The sequence below is a fragment of the Artemia sp. Qi Xiang Cuo genome, chromosome 11, assembly GCF_049724085.1.
Source record: "Artemia sp. Qi Xiang Cuo chromosome 11, ASM4972408v1, whole genome shotgun sequence".
In the NCBI taxonomy this organism is placed as follows: Eukaryota; Metazoa; Arthropoda; class Branchiopoda; order Anostraca; family Artemiidae; genus Artemia; species Artemia sp. Qi Xiang Cuo.
This window is the reverse complement of record NC_142804.1, coordinates 48714345-48736871: the sequence shown is the minus strand read 5'-3', so window position 1 is coordinate 48736871 and position 22527 is coordinate 48714345. Positions and strand designations below refer to the sequence as shown.

The following is a 22527-nucleotide window of genomic DNA, read 5'->3' as shown; positions in this document are numbered from 1 at the left end:
TGTTTCTTCAATATCTTTTGTGTTCCGAGAGTTTATGTTTTATGCAGAATACAGTCAAATGTATTATCCTAGACCCCTTCGAATAGTGCCTTTCCTTGATTACGTGTTGAAGAAAACTTTTTGAATTGCTAAGGGAGATAACAAAATAGAACTTTATTCAAGCAGAAAGCTATCTTCAGTCCATGTTTTTTTTCCTGTTTTTGCTTTTATGCTTCTTTTAAACAAAAGTTTTAAAATATACTGCTAGTCAGGGACGGATCTAGAGGAAAATCTTAGGGGAGGCCTAATTTGAGAAGGGCGCCAAAGAGCAAAATCTGGGGGGGACTGTGACAAAGGTGACAATAATTGACCAAATTGACAAATTTATTCTGAAAAAACGAGTATAAAAAGAAAAAGAAACAGAATAAGAGGGTGCCAGAAAAGTCTCGGAGGGGAGCGGGGTTCCCCGGCCCTCCCCCCTCAGTCTACCAGTGCTGCTAGCTGTGACTCCCGTCATTGACGCATATAGGTGAAAATGAAAGGTGACCGGGCATTTTTTTACAGGAGTAGGGGTCAAGATCTTAGAAAGTACATTTTTAAGCCGAATTATTTTGATTTTGGTTAATTATTATATCTTTGGACCAAACGTCCCTGGTTAGGGTGGGGGATTTGGGTGCTTGGATGGACTCCCTGTGGGAGGGGTGTTGAACGTTTGGTTTGCATTTTTCTACCCCTGTTTCGGAAATATATTGTTTTTTTTAGAGTTGATTTACCTTATTGGCAGAAGTATTCCGAGGGGGTTCCCCCCCCCCCACCTTTTTTGGCATTCGGTAAAATTTTGAAAAATCGGCAGAAATTTAGCAAAAATTCTTGGTTTCTGCAGATAATTCGGCACAAATCAGGTTTCGATTCGGTAAAATTTACGAAGATCACCCCCCCCGTCAATGAAATGAGGCTCGGGACGCTCCTGCTTATTGGTACACTGATGTATAAAGACAATATAAACTCCATACTCAGTAGTTTTGACGTTTATTGCTCCTTTCTATCGTATGTTTCAATGTAATGAAGGAAGGCTGTCTGAAAGCAGAAATGTATAAGTAGCTTATTTCGCCGTCTCTACGCTTTCGTCGTTTCTGATAAATTTAAGACGTCTTCCAGGCGTAGGAAAGTGCGTACAACAACATAAAAAAATTGGAATAGTTGACTGTCATGTCATTATTTGATAAACTGACCAAACAATTTATTGGACTACAAGTGTAAAAAGACAATAAAACATAGTGTCTACCCTTTAGCGAGGAAAAGAAAAAAAATCTCTCCTCCTCCAAATCCCAAAGTATAAGTCCCCTATTCCCCTTCCGAAAAATTCCTGAAAGCTAAACTTGATCCCCAAGCCGTGAGACAAAACTGGGCATACATGTTGACAGGGTAAACGTTTTGCCAGTATGCAATCTCTATCAGAGGCAACGCTGTAGCGTTGCCTAAAGTAAAGGCCATACGGCTCCAATATTTTATTATTATTTTTATTTTTTTTCCAGAGGCACTTCTTATGGAAGGGGTCGTCGTACAAACTTCAAAGGGGGCTCATTCGATTGGAAATTGAGAGTTCTAGTGCCTTTTTTAATTGTCGATAATGATTGGAGGGCAACTAGCGCCCCCCCCCTTCACGCCCATCATTCCCCCAAACACATCCAATCAAAATGTTCAGATAGCCATTTTGTTCAGCATAGTTGATTTCCAGATAGAAAATATATTTTTGAGGAGGACACTCCCCCACAATCCTCAGGGCAGTGGTTTTAAGTTATGCCCTGGGGGCATATAAGTTTTTTATAGAAGGCGTTGTTGTAGAAACTTCAAAAAAGGCTCTTTCAATAGGAAATTCAAAGGTCTAGTCCCCTTTTTAATAGCCGAAAGTGATTAGAGGGCAACTCTCCCCCCCACGCCCATAATGTCCCCAATCACATCCAATCAAAATTTTTAGATAGCCATTTTGTTCAGCTTATTTGATTTAAAGATAGAAAATATTTTTTTGAGGAGGACACTCCCCCACAACCCTCAGGGAAAGGGTTTTAAGTTTTGCCCTGAGGGCATATAAGGTTTTTATAGAAGGCGTTTTCGTAGAAACTTCAAAACAGGCTCATTCGATTGGAAATTCAAAGGGCTAGTCCTCTTTTTAATAGTCGAAAGTGATTGGAGGGCAACTGGTCCCTCCCCACGCCTATCATTCCCCCAAACATATCCAATAAAAATTTTGAGATAGCCATTTTGTTCAGCGCAGTTGATTTCCTGATAGAAAATATGTTTTTGAGGAGGATACTCCCCCACAACCCTCAAGGCAAGGGTTTTAAATTATACCCTGGGGGCATATAAGATTTTACTGAAGGTGTTGTCGTAGAAACTTCACAAAAGGCTTATTCGATTAGAAATTCAAAGGGCTAGTGCCCTTTTTAATAGTCGAAAGTGATTGGAGGGTAAGTAGCCCCCCCCCCCACGCCCATCAGTCCTCCAAACACATCCAATCAAAATTTTGAGATAGCCATTTTGTTCAGATTAGTTGATTTTCAGATAGAAAATATGTTTTTGAGGAGGACACTCCCCCACAACCCTCAAGACAAGGGTTTTAAATTATACCCTAGGGGCATATAAGGTTTTTATAGAGTGTCGTAGAAACTTCAAAAAAGACTCATTCGATTGAAAATTCAAAGGGCTACTGCCCTGTTTAATAATCGTAAGTGATTTGAGGGCAACTAACCCCCCACTCACGCCACCATTTCCCCAAACACATCCAATCAAAATTTTGAGACAGCCATTTTACTAAACATAGTTTTAAGTTCTGGAAATTAGGTCTTTGAGGATGACAACTTCCCCACAGCCTTCAGGGCAAGAGTTGTAATTTAATGATTCTCCGAATCCTTTCCATTATTTCTTATGGAAGGGATGCTCGTATAACTTTAGAGAGGGTTCATTTGATTGGAAATTGAAAGTTCTTGTTCACTTTTTAAGAGTCAAAAGAGATTGGAGGGCAACTAGCCCCCACCCCCTGCTCCACGCCCTAAAAGCATCAGATAGAAATTTTAAGATAGACATTTTGTTAAAATAGATCAAATTTCTGATAACAAAAACTCCGGTGTCGACACACCCCTCCAGGGCCCGGGGGTAGGCGTTGTAAGTTATGCTCTGTCGGCATATAAACAATCGAACAATCATTAAATAAACAATCAACGCAAACAAACATACAATAGATATTAATGTAAATTAATAAATAAATTTAGTTCTTATATTAAATTAAATTAATAAATAAATTTCTGCTGGGTGGAATTTAACGCGGGAGAACCGTCAGCAGGAAAATAAAATGTTCTTTGAGAGGGGAGGAACTTCCCAGGGGTGGGTTTTCCAAATGTGAATTATTCATGGAGGGGACGACTAAACCCATTCGATAATATTCTAAATTTTACATCTGAAAGTAACGGGAATAAAGAATCAACTGAAATGTCAAAGATAGCACTTCAGGTTTCTTGAGACGATTCTTTTCGTGTCTTTTGAAAAAAGACATTTTCAAAAGACTGATTAATTTCATTTTTATTACTTTCTCGTTGGCTGCTCCATTATGCACGTGAGGGGGGAGACTCTCCCCCCACCACTGTCTCTGCTAAGGTTTCAGTTTTTATCTCAAAGCTTAAAAATGAACGCAATACGATAAAAGTATTAACATATATAGAATAATATATGCACATAACACGGAACAATTGATCAAAATTGCATATTATGAGTTGAGGCTCACCCAAATGATGGCCCAGGGGGCTCACCATTCCACAATATATGAAATCAATCCTATAATAACTGAAAATATAAAGTATTTTTGAGTATTTTAACGTCTTCTACAACTCAAACGGTCCAACATTATACAGCCTAATGAGTCTGTCTAATCTCCTAAATCGGGAACGGAGGAGATAAGTGAAGTTCCGCTCCGTATTGGATGAGTCTCCAACCTCACCCTCCCCCTCTCCTACTGTCTACGCTAAAGTTTTTTTGCTTTATGCCAAGTACGCCGCCCCCACCCCAAAGACTTTAATAAGGTAAAGTTTTGTATGGGAAGAACACATAGTAAATCTATTATAATTATCCAATATATAAGGTTACAATACATATCTGTGATAGATGCAAAATTGCTTTGGCACACAAAATCCCATTAAGGTCAATTCCAAACAGTCGTTATCCCTTTGTGTCAGCAAGTGAAATGGTCTAAACCCTCTTATTGGAGCAATTTTTTCAATCCATTCATTGTTGTCAATCGCTGTCCACAAGCAATGCAAGCTGTCTATTGTTCATATATAATGTTTTTATCAAAGATTTAATCGTATATACTTTGAAAAAATCCTCATTATATTTAAATTTAAAATTATATTTCCGTTTTTTAAGTAAAGAATAATCGTCCATAAAGCAACCCCCCCCCCCATGCCATAAAAACTTGAAACTTTTTGCAATCAAAAACGAACAAAAATTAATTTTTAAAAAAAATTCCAAAAAATAAGTTTTTCAAAGAAAAGTAAGGGCCATTTTAAACTTAAGCTCAGGAGATACAAATACCTGTTAAAATTCAAACTCAAAAGTTTGAATCGAATAAAAATAACTACAAACAAGGGTTTGGATATCGCCTCACTGCAGAAGCCTAAAACCTACTGCGTCATTGGCGCTTTATTCAAAACGAATTATATTACAAATGTTTTCTTTTGTACTTAATATTGAAAATAAATATTATCTTATCTATCTATCTATCTATTAAAATTACAGTAAAATTTTGAACTGATGAGCTTTCAGCAATTAATATCATTATACATCAAATATTCAGTTTAATTTATTAGTTCTTTCCAAGATTGGTCAAGACAAATTTAGTTTCACTACCAACAAAATTTGAATACTCTCCCCTTCCTTGACGGTAAAAACCTAAAGCCTTCTGCGTCATTGGCGCTTCACTGAAAACGAATTACTCGTATATTACAAATTTATTAACTGATGGATCTTTCATCAATTAATATCATTATATATCTAATATTCAATTTGATTTTGTTTATACTTTCCAAGACTGTTTAAGACTCATATAGTTTTCAGTAAAGCGCCAATGACGCCATGGGCGTAGGCAGCATATTGTCTAGGGGGGGGGCAGTCGATAGCGTGTGGGAGTTTTATCAACTGCTTTTTCCAAACCATATGTTTTTTCAGCCATATCTAATGTAAATTTGAAGATCTAGGGGGGCAGCTGCCCCCTCCCTACGCCGATGAATGACGCAGTAGGTTTTAGGCTTCTGCAGTGAGGCGATACCCAAACTCTTGTTTGTAGTTATTTGTATTCGATTCAAACTTGATTTGCACATTCAATTTAAGTTTCACTCGTTTTAAGATTTATTTATTCATTTACATTAATATATATATTGTATGTTTGTTCGTATTGATCGTTCATTTAATTTCTGTTCGTTTTAAGTTTCATTTATACTTTAATAGGAATATATTTTTTTCTTTTTAAGCTTGATTTTCATATTCAATCTAAGCATTACTCGCTTTAAGATCTATTTATTCATTTATAATATTACTTGTTGATGTTTTTTGCTGTGATTATTTATTTCATTTCTGTTCGTTTTGGGTTTCATTTATTCTTTAATAGTAATTTCTGGTCGTTTTTAGTTTGAATTTTAACAGGTATTTGTATCTCCTGAGCTTAAGTTTAAAATGGCCTTTACTTTTCTTTGAAAAACTTATTTTTCGGAAATTTTTTTTTTTATTAATAATGGGAAATAGTCGCCTGTCTTCAGGCTTCAGGCATTAAAAAGATAAAAACGTATGCTATCGTTTGAGGAATGGAAACCTACTAAATGTGATCTATCTGGCGTTATGAAGAAATTCTCTTAGGGTATTCCTTCATATGATATAGTTGTTATTTCCAGATTTGTGATTGGCTGGGAGCTGTGGTCACTTACCGATATACAAAGTAATATTAACTTCCAGAATTAGCAGGTTCTCCTCCCTGAACCTGTAAACTGTGAACCTTGCTGTAAAGCTTGAGCTGTGATTTATTAGGCTAATCAAAACTTCATGCACAAAACTAGGAAAGGGCTTTGCCCAAAGAGTAAGGAAATCTCTCAAAAACAAAAAATCAAGCTGGATCTTAGTAAACACAAAAAGTCAACGCCTTCTAGCGCCACCTTGCAAAATATAATTTTTATATTTATTTATTTGCTGAATAACGCTATAATGCACGTGGTGCTCTTAGTTTTTATTCGTATTAAAGCTATTTTCAGGTGCAAAAAGATCTGCTTCTTTTCAGCTTCCTTTTTTAGGGGCGTAGGCTATCTAATTTTTTTTTTCGAAAATGAGATTTTTCTTTTAAAACCCAGTCTTAATGCATATAGTGTCTTGCCGTAACGACACGCCCAATAAGGAGAATAAGGATTTTTTATTTATTTTTTTTTTTTAACCGTGAATGAGGGGAATAAAGTGAATATTGCTAATGCGAAACACAGTCCAGTTTCTTTTGTCCACCTCATTACTGGAGCGATAATTGTTGTAGATACGGCATGACAATTGGCTCAGAAGGAGAGGTAGGCGTGGTATCTTCTAATCGTCTTCTGCCACAATTACGACAAGGCGAAATTTATTCTTAGCAATTTTTGTGTAAGCTTCCTAAGGTGTATAATCTTTATTACTCATATTAAACCGATTAAACGGGCTTAAGAATCCTCTAGTGGTTTTGTCTACTTGGAGTTTTGGCTCAGGAAGATTCACTACGCAACAGGAACGATCAATAACTGGGACAGAAGAATAGTATCTGACTCGCACACATACTTTATTTAATTCACCTGAAAATAAAGTGACATTGTTAAGCTAAAACCGACTTTTTTTTAGGTTTAACTCCTCAGAAGAGAACAATCTCTAATAAGACTACAAGCGTTATTCTCACTCGTTTCTATATTTCAAATTTAATAATACGGGTTAATTCGGGTTAAGACGAGTAAGGGTCAATTCGTATACAATTACTATATGTTAGATTCTTTCTAGTTCTCAATTCTTTTTATCTTTATCTCTTAAAAAACGATGACAAAATAATAAGTTGTAATGGTCATCCTGTTAAAAAAAAATAGTAGGAATTGAGTAGACAATTGTGCTTAGGGACCACCTAGGAAGCTGAAAACCTGTAATTTTGTATTGTTCTCTCACAGAGGCCATAATGTAATTGTATTTTCTTGTTAGGAGCCACGGAGTGCTCTCAAGTATCAGAAAAGGTCATGAGATACCTACTTTTGAAGTTTTTGCTGGTTATCAGCTCTTCAAACGATGTTTATATTTTATAATAGATAAATAGAGGGGTTCACACATAACAAACGTAAGAAGTGCCCTTTAGAGTATGCCCCCTTTTTTTCTTTTCTTTTTTTGTTATTGCTGAATCCTTCCATCCTATACCGGAATACAGAACCGAGGGTTATTTGCTGTTTCGGGTCGGTGCAGACTAGTTGACGTACAAATAAGTTTGATTAAGCTAGCATAGCTCAGACGATAGGATTGAGAAGATACTGTAGGCTGTTAGTAGCTCTTCTCGGCGGTAGTAACTTCACTTTTTTAATTTTCTGGTGGGAAAAAGGCACCTGAGACATGTTTTCTCATGCCAGGGTTCTATCCTCGTCAGTCTAATTGGAAGAGAATGAGTCGTATATTTTTCTGAATGTGGTAGGAAAAACAATTCTTAAGACGAATGGTGTCATCAGAATTATGTGCTTACCTGAACGTTTTTTTAGGTTGTATTCCAGCGGTCAAAGTATTACATTTTGGGTGCAAGGAGAATCTATTCCATCTCTTTCAATTGAATAGATATATCCGTCTAAGGATGGGTCCAGGCCGTTCACAGGGCTGGTAAATCCGGGAAAAATTAACCTCGTTTCCTTCCCCTCACGAAAATATCGTCTGAATCGTCCTTCAAGAGAAACCTCGTCCGCAGTGTCCGTGCCACGACAGCTACAGCATCCGGGTCAGCTTTTCAGTCAGTCCCCCTCCCCTTTGAATGGCTGTGGGTCCGTACAAGTGATAGTTTGAAGAGAAAGATCATAGATTGTGACAAAATAAAATGTGGTTTGTTTACTAATTGACTTGTTGTAACATAAGTTTTCATTCGAGTTGGAGAGGGTTGGAAGGCAGTGGTTTTTTTTCGATACATAGAATTTTTTAGTGTGCCTAAAAAGGGCTGCAAAGTTTTATACATGATAGGCCTTTTTATTTTTGGTTTTCTAAGGGTGACAATTCCCAGGTAACTTTTAGTAGAAAAGGGCATTTAAATTGTTCTAATCAAAAACTAGATAATAATTTCCTCAGTTTAAATCATAAAATTTTTACTTGAACATTCATGAACTATTTAATTCATGCTTCTGCTGGTCTGTTTTTCATTTAAAACTCTTCCTGAATTGTGTATTTTAAAAGAGAAGTATGCTTTGAATATTTAATTAAAACCGACAATTCTCAAGCAAATGATCTTATAATCCTAAATGATAAGGGTGATAATTTTCTGTTCCCAGGAAAAATGATAAACATAATCTTTCTCTTACATTCGTATAATTGGACGTCCTTTTTTAAGAAAAAGCTAACACGAGTAAACATTAATTTTCCATTTTTAGTGCGACACGTCAGTGCTGATGTAGCTTTAAGTGTAGATCCCGACCGGGCGGTTATAAGTTCTGGAACACTTATTTTGCCATTTATATTTTAACAGATAGTTGTTGGCTGGGGTGGGGGGGGGGCGGCTGATCGTATCTTAGATCAATCGGAATTAATTAGGCAACATCATTGTATCGGAATTGTAGTTCACCAGATAGCATTGAACCAACTTGAGCTTCTATCAAGAAATATAAACTGCAATATAGTAATATTGTATAAATATAGGTATATTTATTGGAATTGTATATATTATATATTATATAGTAATAGTATGTTTATATATTATATAGTAATATTACATAAATATAGAAGGTATAGTATTTCGTATTATTTTGAGAATATGTGGTACGCTAGGCCTAAAATCCCCCCCCCAATAATCATTGCAATACCTTCTTTCAAGGGGCTTCCAATGTTTCTTCTAATGGTGAGGTAAAACACAATGGAGTTCAAAGTCACATTAAAATCAAAGCAGCTTACGTAATTATGGCATCCATTCAATTAATGACTTTTAATAATTCTGGAGGGTTTCTGACAACCTTGCTATGTATTTTTTATTATTATTTAAAAACCTTTCTTTGAGAAACAAAAGGCTACGTATCCAAAATAGGACGTAAAAACGGTCGGTTAAGCTTTTTTTCTTCGTAAAGAGTAATGTGACTGTGAAAAACAGTTACAGTAATGTGTTGCCTGACTAAGCAACCATTTTTACCGGCTTCTCTTTTTTCAGTTTGTGTGAATCTATCATAGAAGATAGGGGGCCAGGGCCTTCCTGTAAAAGTGTATTTCAAGGATTGCGTATTTAACATTGGATTGAAAATAGACATCAACACAACATGAGCAAAGGAAGAGGAACTACTACTAATGTATATCAACAATAATCATTTAAAAAGCGAATTTGATATTAAAAATTTAAAAGTCTGAAAAACTTATAAATAATAATAATTTTATTTTGCAAAGATAAACCGAGTGGGTGATGTGGATTGAACGAACAAAAAGATTTACTTCTTGGCTGCAATTTTTCCGCGAGGAAGATCGAAGGTTTTGGCTTTGGAACAAGATGTAGCTGGCTACCGAGTTAAGCTCGGATGTTTCAAAGGGTGATGAGTCCCTGTTCAAGCCAGTCGTGGACGACAGTAGAGATGCCTTATTGACTCGTGACAGGAGTCCATATATGGGCATAGAGTCATTAGTGAGAATGATTGCGTAATCGGTCAATGACCTCCTTCTCCAGGTGTGTTTTTGGCACGCTCTCAACGAATGTCAATGTTGTTGTTATTGTTTCCGAGGCAAAATGCCAAGGTCAATGTTGTTGTTGTTTTGAACAGAGTAATTAGAGAGAACACGTGGTTAATGGGGTCAATGTTGTTGTTGTTGTTGTAAGTGCACGCTCGATGCAAATGTTATGATCCAGAAATAGTATTTGTTATTGTTATTCGAGCCAGATGTTATGAGGCTCCCGGAAACAGTTAATTAATGTCTGACAGATGACGTCAAGTTAATTAATGTCCTTGCATTTCCAAAGAGAATTGTCACCGAGAAACAGTTAGATCACACATGATGTCATGATTGATTGATTGACACAAAAGGGGAATTAATTTGTTGTTCTATAGAGAATTGATTCACGAAAGGAGACTTAATTTGGAGTTCTAACAAGAGAATCGTTTCCGAGGCAGATGTTTAGGTCTTAGCGCGCGAAAAGGTTTCCAAATAATTTGAAATGCATTAGCGCAGAGATGCCAAACAAAAGGAACACGCTGAATTACGTTTAGGGATTATTTGGGCGAATCTGTTTTAGAAAGGTTATGGAATTATTTCGGCGAAACACTTAGAGACATTATAAAATATGATTTTGAAGAGATTTTGGAGGAGGGTTTGAGTGTGGTCGTTATAATACACAAGTTTCAATTGAACAGTGTTGTGAGGTCCTCTACCCCAACCCAAAGGGCCCCGATTGCTCTACCCCAACCCCGAAGGAAGCCCCCGGTCCTCAAAGGTCCCCCAAGCTCCCAAAGGGCCACCGGCGCCCCCAAAGGCCCACCCAGACCTCCAAAGGCCATCCCCGGGCCCCCCCAAAGGCCCATCGAGCTCCCAAAGGACCATCGGGGCCCCAAAGGCCCTCCACCGGTCCCCAAATGTCCCCCGGACTCCCAAAGGCCCTCCCTGTGCCCCAAAGGCCCTCCCTGTGCCCCAAAGGCCCTCCCTGTGCCCCAAAGGTCCCCCGGGCCAGAGAAGCGCCACAGGGATGCGCCGCGGGTCAGGAAAGAGCCGCAGGGATGCGCCGCAGGATGCGCCGCAAGGTCGGGGGAAGCGCCGCAGGGATGCGCCGCGGGTCTGGAAAGCGCCGCAGGGGATGCGCCGCAGGGAGGCACCGCATGAAAGCGCCGCAGGATGCGCCGCAGGGATGCGCCGCAAAAAGTAAACTAAAAAGTAAAAATTTTGAAATGTTACCCCCCAAAGGCCCTCCTCTGGTCCTCAAAGGGCCCCCGGACCCCCAAATGTCCCCCGGACCCCAAACGCCCTCCTCAGACCCTCAAAGGCCCTCCTCTGGTCCTCAAAGGGCCCCCGGACCCCCAAAGGGCACCCCGGACCCCAGAGGCCCTCCCCCTGGTCCTCAAAGGGCCCCCGGACCCCCAAAGGGCACCCCGGACCCCAGAGGCCCTCCCCCGGTCCTCGAAGGGGCCCCGGACCCCCAAAGGGCACCCCGGACCCCAGAGGCCCCGGACCCCCAAAGGGCACCCCGGACCCCAGAGGCCCTCCCCCTGTCCTCAAAGGTCCACCGGGCCCGAGAAGCGCCGCGGGGCAAGAATGCGCCTCGGGTCAGGAAAGCGCCGCAGGGGATGCGCCGCACGGGATGCGCCGCAGGGGATGTTCCGCGGGGTCAGTAAAGCGCCGCAGGGGATGCACCGCAGGGAGGCACCGCAGGAAAGCGCCGCAGGATGCGCCGCACCCGGAAGAAGAAAAGTTCAACTTCGATTCTGAATTTTCTCAATGAAAATGAAATAAGCTATTGATCAATTCTATTTTCCCAAAATAATATAAAATTTTTCACTTCAATTCAGATTTTTCTCAAAGAGATGAAAAAATTTAAAATATTGTTCCAAATTTTTCTTAGAAGATAGAAAATATCAAGTTCTAATCTGAATTTACCAAAGAACGCAATTCAATTCTAATTTCACCAGAGAAAATAAAAAGCTTACTCTTCACTTTTAAGTTCACCAAGACATGAAAAATTTAAAGTTCTCTTCTAAATTTTTCCGTAGAAGATAGGAAAAGTTATACTATGATAGTGATTATTTTCCATGAAGATAAAAAGTTTCACTTTAATTCGAAGTTTTCTTAAATTCAATTCCGACCTGTCCCAAAGAGTAAAATTTAAAGTTATATTACAAATATTTTCCAGGAACAAGAAAAGTCCAAAGACATAAAAAATTTAAAGTTCACTTCTAAATTTTTCCGTAGAAGATAGGAAAAGTTATACTATGATTGTGATTATTTTCTATGAAGATAAAAAATTTCACTTTAATTCTAAATTTTCTTAAATTCAGTTCTGACCATTCTCAAACAGATGAAAAAATTTAAAGTTCTGTTCCAAATATTTCCCCGGAAGAAGAAAAGTTCAACTTCGATTCTGAATTTTCTCAATGAAAATGAAATAAGTTATTGATCAATTCTATTTTCCCAAAATAATATAAAATTTTGCACTTCAATTCAGATTTTTCTCAAAGAGATGAAAAAATTTAAAGTTCTGTTCCAAATATTTCCCCTGAAGAAGAAAAGTTCAACTTCGATTCTGAATTTTCTCAATGAAAATGAAATAAGATATTGAACAATCCTATTTTCCCAAAATAAAATAAAATTTTTCACTTCAATTCAGATTTTTCTCAAAGAGATGAAAAAATTAAAAATATTGTTCCAAATTTTTCTTAGAAGATAGAAAAGATCAAGTTCTAATCTGAATTTTACCAAAGAACACAATTCAATTCTAATTTAACCAGAGAAAATAAGAAGCTTACTCTTCACTTCTAAGTTCACCAAGACATAACAAATTTAAAGTTCACTTCTAAATTTTTCCGTAGAAGATAGGAAAAGTTATACTATGATTGTGATTATTTTCCATGAAGATAAAAAGTTTCACTTTAATTCTAAATTTTCTTAAATTCAATTCCGACCTTTCTCAAAAAGTTAAATTTAAAGTTCTATTCCAAATATTTTCACGGAACAAGAAAAGTCCCAAGACATAAGAAATTTAAATGCCACTTCTAAAATTTTCCGTAGAAGATAGGAAAAGTTATACTATGATTATGATTATTTTCTATGAAGATAAAAAATTTCACTTTAATTCGAAATTTTCTTAAATTCAATTCCAACCTTTCTCAAAGAGTCAAATTTAAAGTTCTATTCCAAATTTTTCACAGAAGATAAAAAAGTTCAACTTCGATTCTGAATTTTCTCAATGAAAATGAAATAATTTATTGATCAATTCTATTTTACCAAAATAATATAAAATTTTCCACTTCAATTCAGATTTTTCTCAAAGAGATGAAGAAATTTAAAGTTCAATTCTAATTTTTCGATGGAAGATAGAAAAAATAATACCATACTTGTGAATATTTTCCTGGAAGATAAAAAGTTCTATTTCAATTTAAAATTTTCTCAACGAAGTGAAGAAAAGTTCAAGTTCTCTTCTGAACTTTACCAAAGAACACACTTCAATTCTAATTTCTCCAAAGAAAACAAAAATCTTCCACTTCAGTTCTTTATTTCACAAAGACATAAAGAAATTTAAAGTTCAATTCTAATTTTTCGTTCGATTCTGAATTTTCTCATTGAAAATGAAATAAGTTATTGATCAATTCTATTTTCCCAAAATAATATAAAATTTTCCACTTAAATTCAGATTTTTCTCAAAGAGATGAAAAATTTAAAATACTATTCCAAATTTTACATAGAAGATAGAAAAGTTCAAGTTCTCTTCTGAATTTTACCAACAAACACAATTCAATTTTAATTTCTCCAGAGAAAATAAAAAGCTTCCACTTCAGTTTTAAGTTCACCAGGACATAAAAAATTTAAAGTTCTGTTCTAAATTTTTCGGTGGAAGATAGAAAAAGTTATATTATGATAGTGATTATTTTCCATGAAGATAAAAATTTTCACTTTAATTCTAAATTTTCTTAAATTCAGTTCCGACTTTTCAGATAGAGATGAAAAAATTTAAAGTTCTGTTCAATATATTTTCTCGGAAGAAGAAAAGTTCAACTTCGATTCTGAATTTTCTCACTGAAAATGTAATAAGTTATTGACCAATTCTATTTTCCCAAAATAATATAAAAAATTTTCCACTTCAGTTCAGATTTTTCTCAAAGAAATGAAAAATTTAAAATACTATTCCAAATTTTACATAGAAGATAGAAAAGTTCAAGTTCTCTTCTGAATTTTACCAACAAACACAATTCAATTCTAATTTCTCCAGAGAAAACAAAAATCTTACACTTCAGTTCTTTATTTCACAAAGAAATAAAGAAATTTAGAGTTCAATTCTAAATTTTTCGGTGGAAGATAGAAAAAATAATACCATACTTGTGAATATTTTCCCGGAAGATAAAAAGTTCTAGTTCAATTTTAAATTTTCTCAACGAAGTGAAGAAAAATTCAAGTTCTCTTCTGAATTTTACCATAGAACACAATTCAATTCTAATTTCACCAGAGAAAATCAAAATCTTTCACTTTAGTTCTTTATTTCACAAAGACATAAAGAAATTTAAAGTTCATTTCTAAATTTTTCGGTGGAAACAAGAAAAAGTAATACCATACTTGTGAATATTTTCCCGGAAGATAAAAAGTTCTAGTTCAATTTAAAATTTTATCAATGAAGTGAAAAAAAATTCAAGGTCTCTTCTGAATTTTACCAGAGAACACAATTCAATTCTAATTTTCACCAGAGAAAATAAAAATCTTCCACTTCAGTTCTATATTTCACAATGACATAAAGAAATTTAAAGTTCAATTCTAAATTTTTCGGTGGAAGATAGAAAAAGTAATACCAGACCTGTGAATATTTTCCCGGAAAATAAAAATTTCTAGTTCAATTTAAAATTTTCTCAACGAAGTCAAGGAAAGTTCAAGTTCTCTTCTGAATTTTCTCAATGAAAAAGAAATAAGTTATTGATCATTTCTATTCACACAAAATAATATAAAAATTTCCACTTCAGTTCAGATTTTTCTCAAAGAGATGAAAAAATTTAAAGTTCCGTTCCAAATATTTTCCCAGGAGAAGAAAAGTTCAACTTCGATTCTAAATTTTCTCAATGAAAATGAAATAAGTTATTGATCAATTCTATTTTCCCAAAATAATATAAAAATTTTCCACTTCAGTTCAGATTTTTCTCAAACAGATGAAAAAATTTAAAATACTGTTCCAAATTTTTCATAGAAGTTAAAAAAGTTCAAGTTCTCTTCTGAATTTTACCAAAGAACACAATTCAATTCTAATTTCACCAGAAAAAATAAAAAGCTTCCGCGTCAGTTTTAAGTTCACCAAGGCATAAAAATTTAAAGTTCACTTCTAAATTTTTCCGTAGAAGATAGGAAAAGTTATCCTATGATTGTGATTATTTTCCATGAAGATAAAAAGTTTCACTTTAATTCTAAATTTTCTTAAATTCAGTTCTGACCATTCTCAAAGAGATCAAAAATTTAAAGTTATGTTCTAAATATTTTCCCGGGAGAAGAAAAGTTCAACTTCAATTCTGAATTTTCTCAATGAAAATGAAATAAGTTATTGATCAATTCTATTTTCCCAAAATAATATAAAATTTTCCACTTCAATTCAGATTTTTCTCAAAGAGATGAAAAAATTTAAAGTTCTGTTCCAAATATTTCCCCGGAAGAAGAAAAGTTCAACTTCGATTCTGAATTTTCTCAATGAAAATGAAATAAGTTATTGATCAATTCTATTTTCCCAAAATAATATAAAATTTTCCACTTCAATTCAGATTTTTCTCAAAGAGATGAAAAAATTAAAAATATTGTTCCAAATTTTTCTTAGAAGATAGAAAAGATCAAGTTCTAATCTGAATTTTACCAAAGAACACAATTCAATTCTAATTTCACCAGAGAAAATAAGAAGCTTACTCTTGACTTTTAAGTTCACCAAGACATAAAAAATTTAAAGTTCACTTCTAAATTTTTCCGTAGAAGATAGGAAAAGTTATACTATGATAGTGATTATTTTCCATGAAGATAAAAAGTTTCACTTCAATTCTAAACTTTCTTAAATTCAATTCCAACCTTTCTCAAAGAGTCAAATTTAAAGTTCTATTCCAAATATTTTCACGGAACAAGAAAAGTCCCAAGACATAAAAAATTTAAAGGTCACTTCTAAATTTTTCCGTAGAAGATAGGAAAAGTTATACTATGATTGTGATTATTTTCTATGAAGATAAAAAATTTCACTTTAATTCTAAATTTTCTTAAATTCAATTCCAACCTTTCTCAAAGAGTCAAATTTAAAGTTCTATTCCAAATTTTTCACAGAAGATAAAAAAGTTCAACTTCGATTCTGAATTTTCTCAATGAAAATGAAATAAGTTATTGATCAATTCTATTTTACCAAAATAATATAAAATTTTCCACTTCAATTCAGATTTTTCTCAAAGAGATGAAGAAATTTAAAGTTCAATTCTAATTTTTCGGTGGAAGATAGAAAAAGTAATACCATACTTGTGAATATTTTCCTGGAAGATAAAAAGTTCTAGTTCAATTTAAAATTTTCTCAACGAAGTGAAGAAAAGTTCAAGTTCTCTTCTGAACTTTACCAAAGAACACACTTCAATTCTAATTTCTCCAGAGAAAACAAAAATCTTCCACTTCAGTTCTTTATTTCACAAAGACATAAAGAAATTTAAAGTTCAATTCTAATTTTTCGTTCGATTCTGAATTTTCTCATTGAAAATGAAATAAGTTATTGGTCAATTCTATTTTCCCAAAATAATATAAAAATTTTCCACTTCAGTTCAGATTTTTCTCAAAGAGATGAAAAATTTAAAATACTATTCCAAATTTTACATAAAAGATAGAAAAGTTCAAGTTCTCTTCTGAATTTTACCAACAAACACAATTGAATTCTAATTTCTCCAGAGAAAAAAAAAAGCTTCCACTTCAGTGTTAAGTTCACCAAGACATAAAAAATTTAAAGTTCTGTTCTAAATTTTTCTGTAGAAGATAGGAAAAGTTATACTATGATAGTGATTATTTTCCATGAAGATAAAAAGTTTCACTTTAATTCTAAATTTTCTTAAATTCAGTTCCGACTAATTCAATTCTAATTTCTCCAGAGAAAACAAAAATCTTACACTTCATTTCTTTATTTCACAAAGAAATAAAGAAATTTAGATTTCAATTCTAAATTTTTCGGTGGAAGATAGAAAAAGTAATACCATACTTTTGAATATTTTCCCGGAAGATAAAAAGTTCTAGTTCAATTTTAAATTTTCTCAACGAAGTGAAGAAAAATTCAAGTTCTCTTCTGAATTTTACCAAAGAACACAATTCAATTCTAATTTCACCAGAGAAAATCAAAATCTTTCACTTAAGTTCTTTATTTCACAAAGACATAAAGAAATTTAAAGTTCATTTCTAAATTTTTCGGCGGAAACAAGAAAAAGTAATACCATACTTGTGAATATTTTCCCGGAAGATAAAAAGTTCTAGTTCAATTTAAAATTTTCTCAATGAAGTGAAAAAAAATTCAAGTTCTCTTCTGAATTTTACCAGAGAACACAATTCAATTCTAATTTTCACCAGAGAAAATAAAAATCTTCCACTTCAGTTCTATATTTCACAATGACATAAAGAAATTTAAAGTTCAATTCTTAAATTTTTCGGTGGAAGATAGAAAAAGTAATACCATACCTGTGAATATTTTCCCGGAAAATAAAAATTTCTAGTTCAATTTAAAATTTTCTCAACGAAGTCAAGGAAAGTTCAAGTTCTCTTCTGAATTTTCTCAATGAAAAAGAAATAAGTTATTGATCATTTCTATTCACACAAAATAATATAAAAATTTCCACTTCAGTTAAGATTTTTCTCAAAGAGATGAAAAAATTTAAAGTTCCGTTCCAAATATTTTCCCAGGAGAAGAAAAGTTCAACTTCGATTCTAAATTTTCTCAATGAAAATGAAATAAGTTATTGATCAATTCTATTTTCCCAAAATAATATAAAAATTTTACACTTCAGTTCAGATTTTTCTCAAACATATGAAAAAATTTAAAATACTGTTCAAAATTTTTCATATAATTTAAAAAAGTTCAAGTTCTCTTCTGAATTTTACCAAAGAACACAATTAAATTCTAATTTCACCAGAGAAAATAAAAAGCTTCCGCGTCAGTTTTAAGTTCACCAAGGCATAAAAGTTTAAAGTTCACTTCTAAATTTTTCCGTAGAAGATAGGAAAAGTTATCCTATGATTGTGATTATTTTCCATGAAGATAAAAAGTTTCACTTTAATTCTAAATTTTCTTAAATTCAATTCCGACCTTTCTCAAAGAGATCAAAAAATTTAAAGTTCTGTTCTAAATATTTTCCCGGGAGAAGAAAAGTTCAACTTCAATTCTGAATTTTCTCAATGAAAATGAAATAAGTTTTTGATCATTTCTATTTTCCCATAATAAATATAAAAATTTTCCACTTCAGTTCAGATTTTTCTCAAAGAGATGAAGAAATACAAAATACTGTTCCAAATTTTTCATAGAAGTTAAAAAAGTTCAAGTTCTCTTCAGAATTTTACCAAAGAACACAATTCAATTCTAATTTCACCAGAGAAAACAAAATCTTCCACTTCAGTTCTTTATTTCACAAAGACATAAAGAAACTTAAAGTTCAATTCTAAGTTTTTCGGTACACAAAATCAGAAAAAAGTTCAATGTTCCTTTAGTACCTACGCAATTAGGCTAAAAATGAAGATATTTATGCACAGTTTCAACTCGATATGGCTAAGTTTGCTAAAGACAAGCTATTTTCGTGCGAAAACACACAAAATCAGAAAAAATGTTCAATGTTCCTTTAGTACCTACACAATTAGGCTAAAAATGAAGATATCTATGCTCAGTTTCAACTCGCTATGGCTACGTTTGCTAAAGACAAGCTATTTTCTTGCGAAAACACAAACATACTCAGAAAAAAAATGTTCGATGGTCATTTATTACCTACGAAATTAGACTAAAAATGAAAATATCTATGCAGAGTTTAAACTAGCTAAGAGTAAGTTTGCTAGAGACAATCTATTTTTTTGAGAAAACACAAACAAAATCAGAAAAATGATAAATAGTACTTTATTCCCTACGAAATTAGGCTAAAAACGAAGATATTTATGCAGAGTTTCAACTCGCTATGACTAAGTTTGCTAAAGACAAGCTATTTTCTTGCGAAAACACAAAAAAAATCAGAAAAATGTTCAATGTTCCTTTAGTACCTACGAACTTAGGCTTAATTGAAGATATTTATGCAGAGTTTCTACTATCTATGTCTAAGTTTGGTAAATACAAGCTATTTTCTTGCGAAAACACAAAAAATAAGAAAAAATGTTCAATAATCCTTTAGTAACTACGCATTTAGGCTAAAAATGAAGATATTTATGCAGAGTTTCAACTAGCTATGGCTAAGTTTGCTAAAGACAAGCTATTTTCATGCGAAAACACAAACAAAATCAGAAAAAATGGTCAATGTTCCTTTAGTACCTACACAATTAGGCTAAAAATGAAGATATTTATGCAGAGTTTCAACTTGCTATGGCTACGTTTGCTAAAGACAAGCTATTTTCTTGCGAAAACACACAAAATCAGAAAAAATTTTCAATGTTCCTCTAGTACCTACACAATTAGGCTAAAAATGAAGATATTTATGCACAGTTTCAACTAGCTATGACTAAGTTTGCTAAAGACAAGCTATTTTCTTGCGAAAACACAAACGAAATCAGAAAAAATGTTCAAAGTTCCTTTAGTACCTACACAATTAGGCTAAAAATGAAGATATTTATGCACAGTTTCAACTATCTATGGCTAAGTTTGCTAATGACAAGTTATTTTCTTGCGAAAACACACAAAATCAGAAAAAATGTTTAATGTTCATTTAGTACCTACACAATTAGACTAAAAATGAAGATATTTATGCATAGTTTCAACTAGCTATGGCTAAGTTTGCTAAAGACAAGCTATTTTCTTGCGAAAACACACAAAATCAGAAAAAATATTGTTAGGTTAGGTTAAGTTAGATTAGGTTAGCCTACGTACGCGCGCATGTAGGTTAGATTAGGTTGGGTTAAGTTAGGTTAGGTTAAGTTACGTTAGGTAAGTTAGGTTAGGTTAAGTTAGGTTAGGTTAGATTAAGTTAGGTTAGGTTAAGTTAGGTTAGGCTAGGTTAGCCTACGTACGCGCGCGTACGTAGGCTAACCTAGCCTAACCTAACCTAACCTAACTTAATCTAACCTAACCTAACTTAACCTAACCTAACTTATCTAACCTAACCTAACTTAACCTAACCTAACTTAATCCAACCTAATCTAACCTATATGCGCGCGTACGTAGGCTAACCTAATCTAACTTAACCTAACCTAACAACATTTTTCCTGATTTTGTGTGTTTTCGCAAGAAAATATCTTGTATTTAGACAACTTAGCCATATCTAGTAGAAACTGTGCATAAATATTTTAATTTTTAGTCGAAATGTATATGTAATATTGTAACATATAACATTTTTTCTGAGTTTTTTTTTATGCGCAAGAAAATATCGGTTCTTTTTAAAAAATATACAAATCTATTTTAAACTGTGAATAAATATATTCATTTTTAGACTATTTGCATAGGTACTAAAGGAACTTTGAACATTTTTTCTGATTTTGTTTGTGTTTTCGCAAGAAAATAGCTTGTCTTTAGCAAACTTAGCCATAGATAGTTGAAACTCTGCATAAATATCTTCATTTAAGCCTAATTGCGTAGGTACTAAAGGAACATTGAACATTTTTTCTGATTTTGTTTGTGTTTTCGCATGAAAATAGCTTGTCTTTAGCACACTTAGTCATAGCGAGCTGAAACTCTGCATAAATATCTTCACTTTTAGCCTAATTGCGTAGGTACTAAAGGAATATTGAAAATTTTTTTCTGATTTTGTTTGTGTTTTCGCAAGAAAATAGCTTGTCTTTAGCAAACTTAGCCATAGATAGTTGAAACTCTGCATAAATATCTTCATTTTTAGTCTAATTGCGTAGGTACTATAGGAACATTGAACATTTTTTTTCTGATTTTGTGTGTTTTCGCAAGAAAATAGCTTGTCTTTAGCAAACGTAGACATAGCGAGTTGAAACTGAGCATAAATATCTTCATTTTTAGCCTAATTGCGTAGGTACTAAAGGAACATTGAACATTTTTTCTGATTTTGTGTGTTTTCGTAAGAAAATAGCTTGTCTTTAACAAACTTAGCCATATCGAGTCGAAACTGAGCATAAATATCTTCATTTTTAGCCTAATTGCGTAGGTACTAAAGGAACATTGAACATTTTTCTGATTTTGTGTACCGAAAAACTTAGAATTGAACTTTAAATTTCTTTATGTCTTTGTGAAATATAGAACTGAAGTGGAAGATTTTGTTTTCTCTGGTGAAATTAGAATTGAATTGTGTTCTTTGGTAAAATTCTGAAGAGAACTTGAACTTTTTTAACTTCTATGAAAAATTTGGAACAGGATTTTGTATTTCTTCATCTCTTTGAGAAAAATCTGAACTGAAGTGGAAAATTTTTATATTTATTTTGGGAAAATAGAAATGATCAAAAACTTATTTCATTTTCATTGAGAAAATTCAGAATTGAAGTTGAACTTTTCTTCTCTCGGGAAAATATTTAGAACAGAACTTTAAATTTTTTGATCTCTTTGAGAAAGGTCGGAATTGAATTTAAGAAAATTTAGAATTAAAGTGAAACTTTTTATCTTCATCGAAAATAATCACAATCATAGGATAACTTTTCCTATCTTCTACGGAAAAATTTAGAAGTGAACTTTAAACTTTTATGCCTTGGTGAACTTAAAACTGACGCGGAAGCTTTTTATTTTCTCTGGTGAAATTATAATTGAATTGTGTTGTTTGGTAAAATTAAGAAGAGAACTTGAACTTTTTTAAATTATATGAAAAATTTTGAAAAGTATTTTAAATTTTTTCATATGTTTGAGAAAAATCTGAACTGAAGTGTAAAATTTTTATATTATTTTGGGAAAATAGAATTGATCAATAACTCATTTCATTTTCATTTAGAAAATTTAGAATCGAAGTTGAACTTTTCTTCCCCTGGGAAAATATTTGGAACGGAACTTTAAATTTTTTCATCTCTTTGAGAAAAATCTGAACTGAAGTGGAAATTTTTATATTATTTTGTGTGAACAGAAATGAACAATAACTTATTTCTTTTTCATTGAGAAAATTCAGAAGAGAACTTGAACTTTCCTTGACTTCGTTGAGAAAATTTTAAATTGAACTAGAAATTTTTATTTTCCGGGAAAATATTCACAGGTATGGTATTACTTTTTCTATCTTCCACCGAAAAATTTAAGAATTGAACTTTAAATTTCTTTATGTCATTGTGAAATATAGAACTGAAGTGGAAGATTTTTATTTTCTCTGGTGAAAATTAGAATTGAATTGTGTTCTCTGGTAAAATTCAGAAGAGAACTTGAATTTTTTTTTTCACTTCATTGAGAAAATTTTAAATTGAACTAGAACTTTTTATATTCCGGGAAACTATTCACAAGTATGGTATTACTTTTTCTTGTTTCCGCCGAAAAATTTAGAAATGAACTTTAAATTTCTTTAT

At 33.3% G+C, this 22527-nt stretch overlaps 1 protein-coding gene across 1 annotated transcript in view; it reads left to right on the top strand.

Annotated features, from left to right (window-relative positions):
* LOC148947080 (protein KRI1 homolog) overlaps positions 1-22527 on the top strand; it is a 434670-nt gene that overhangs the window by 389517 nt on the left and 22626 nt on the right. The window lies entirely within an intron of this gene.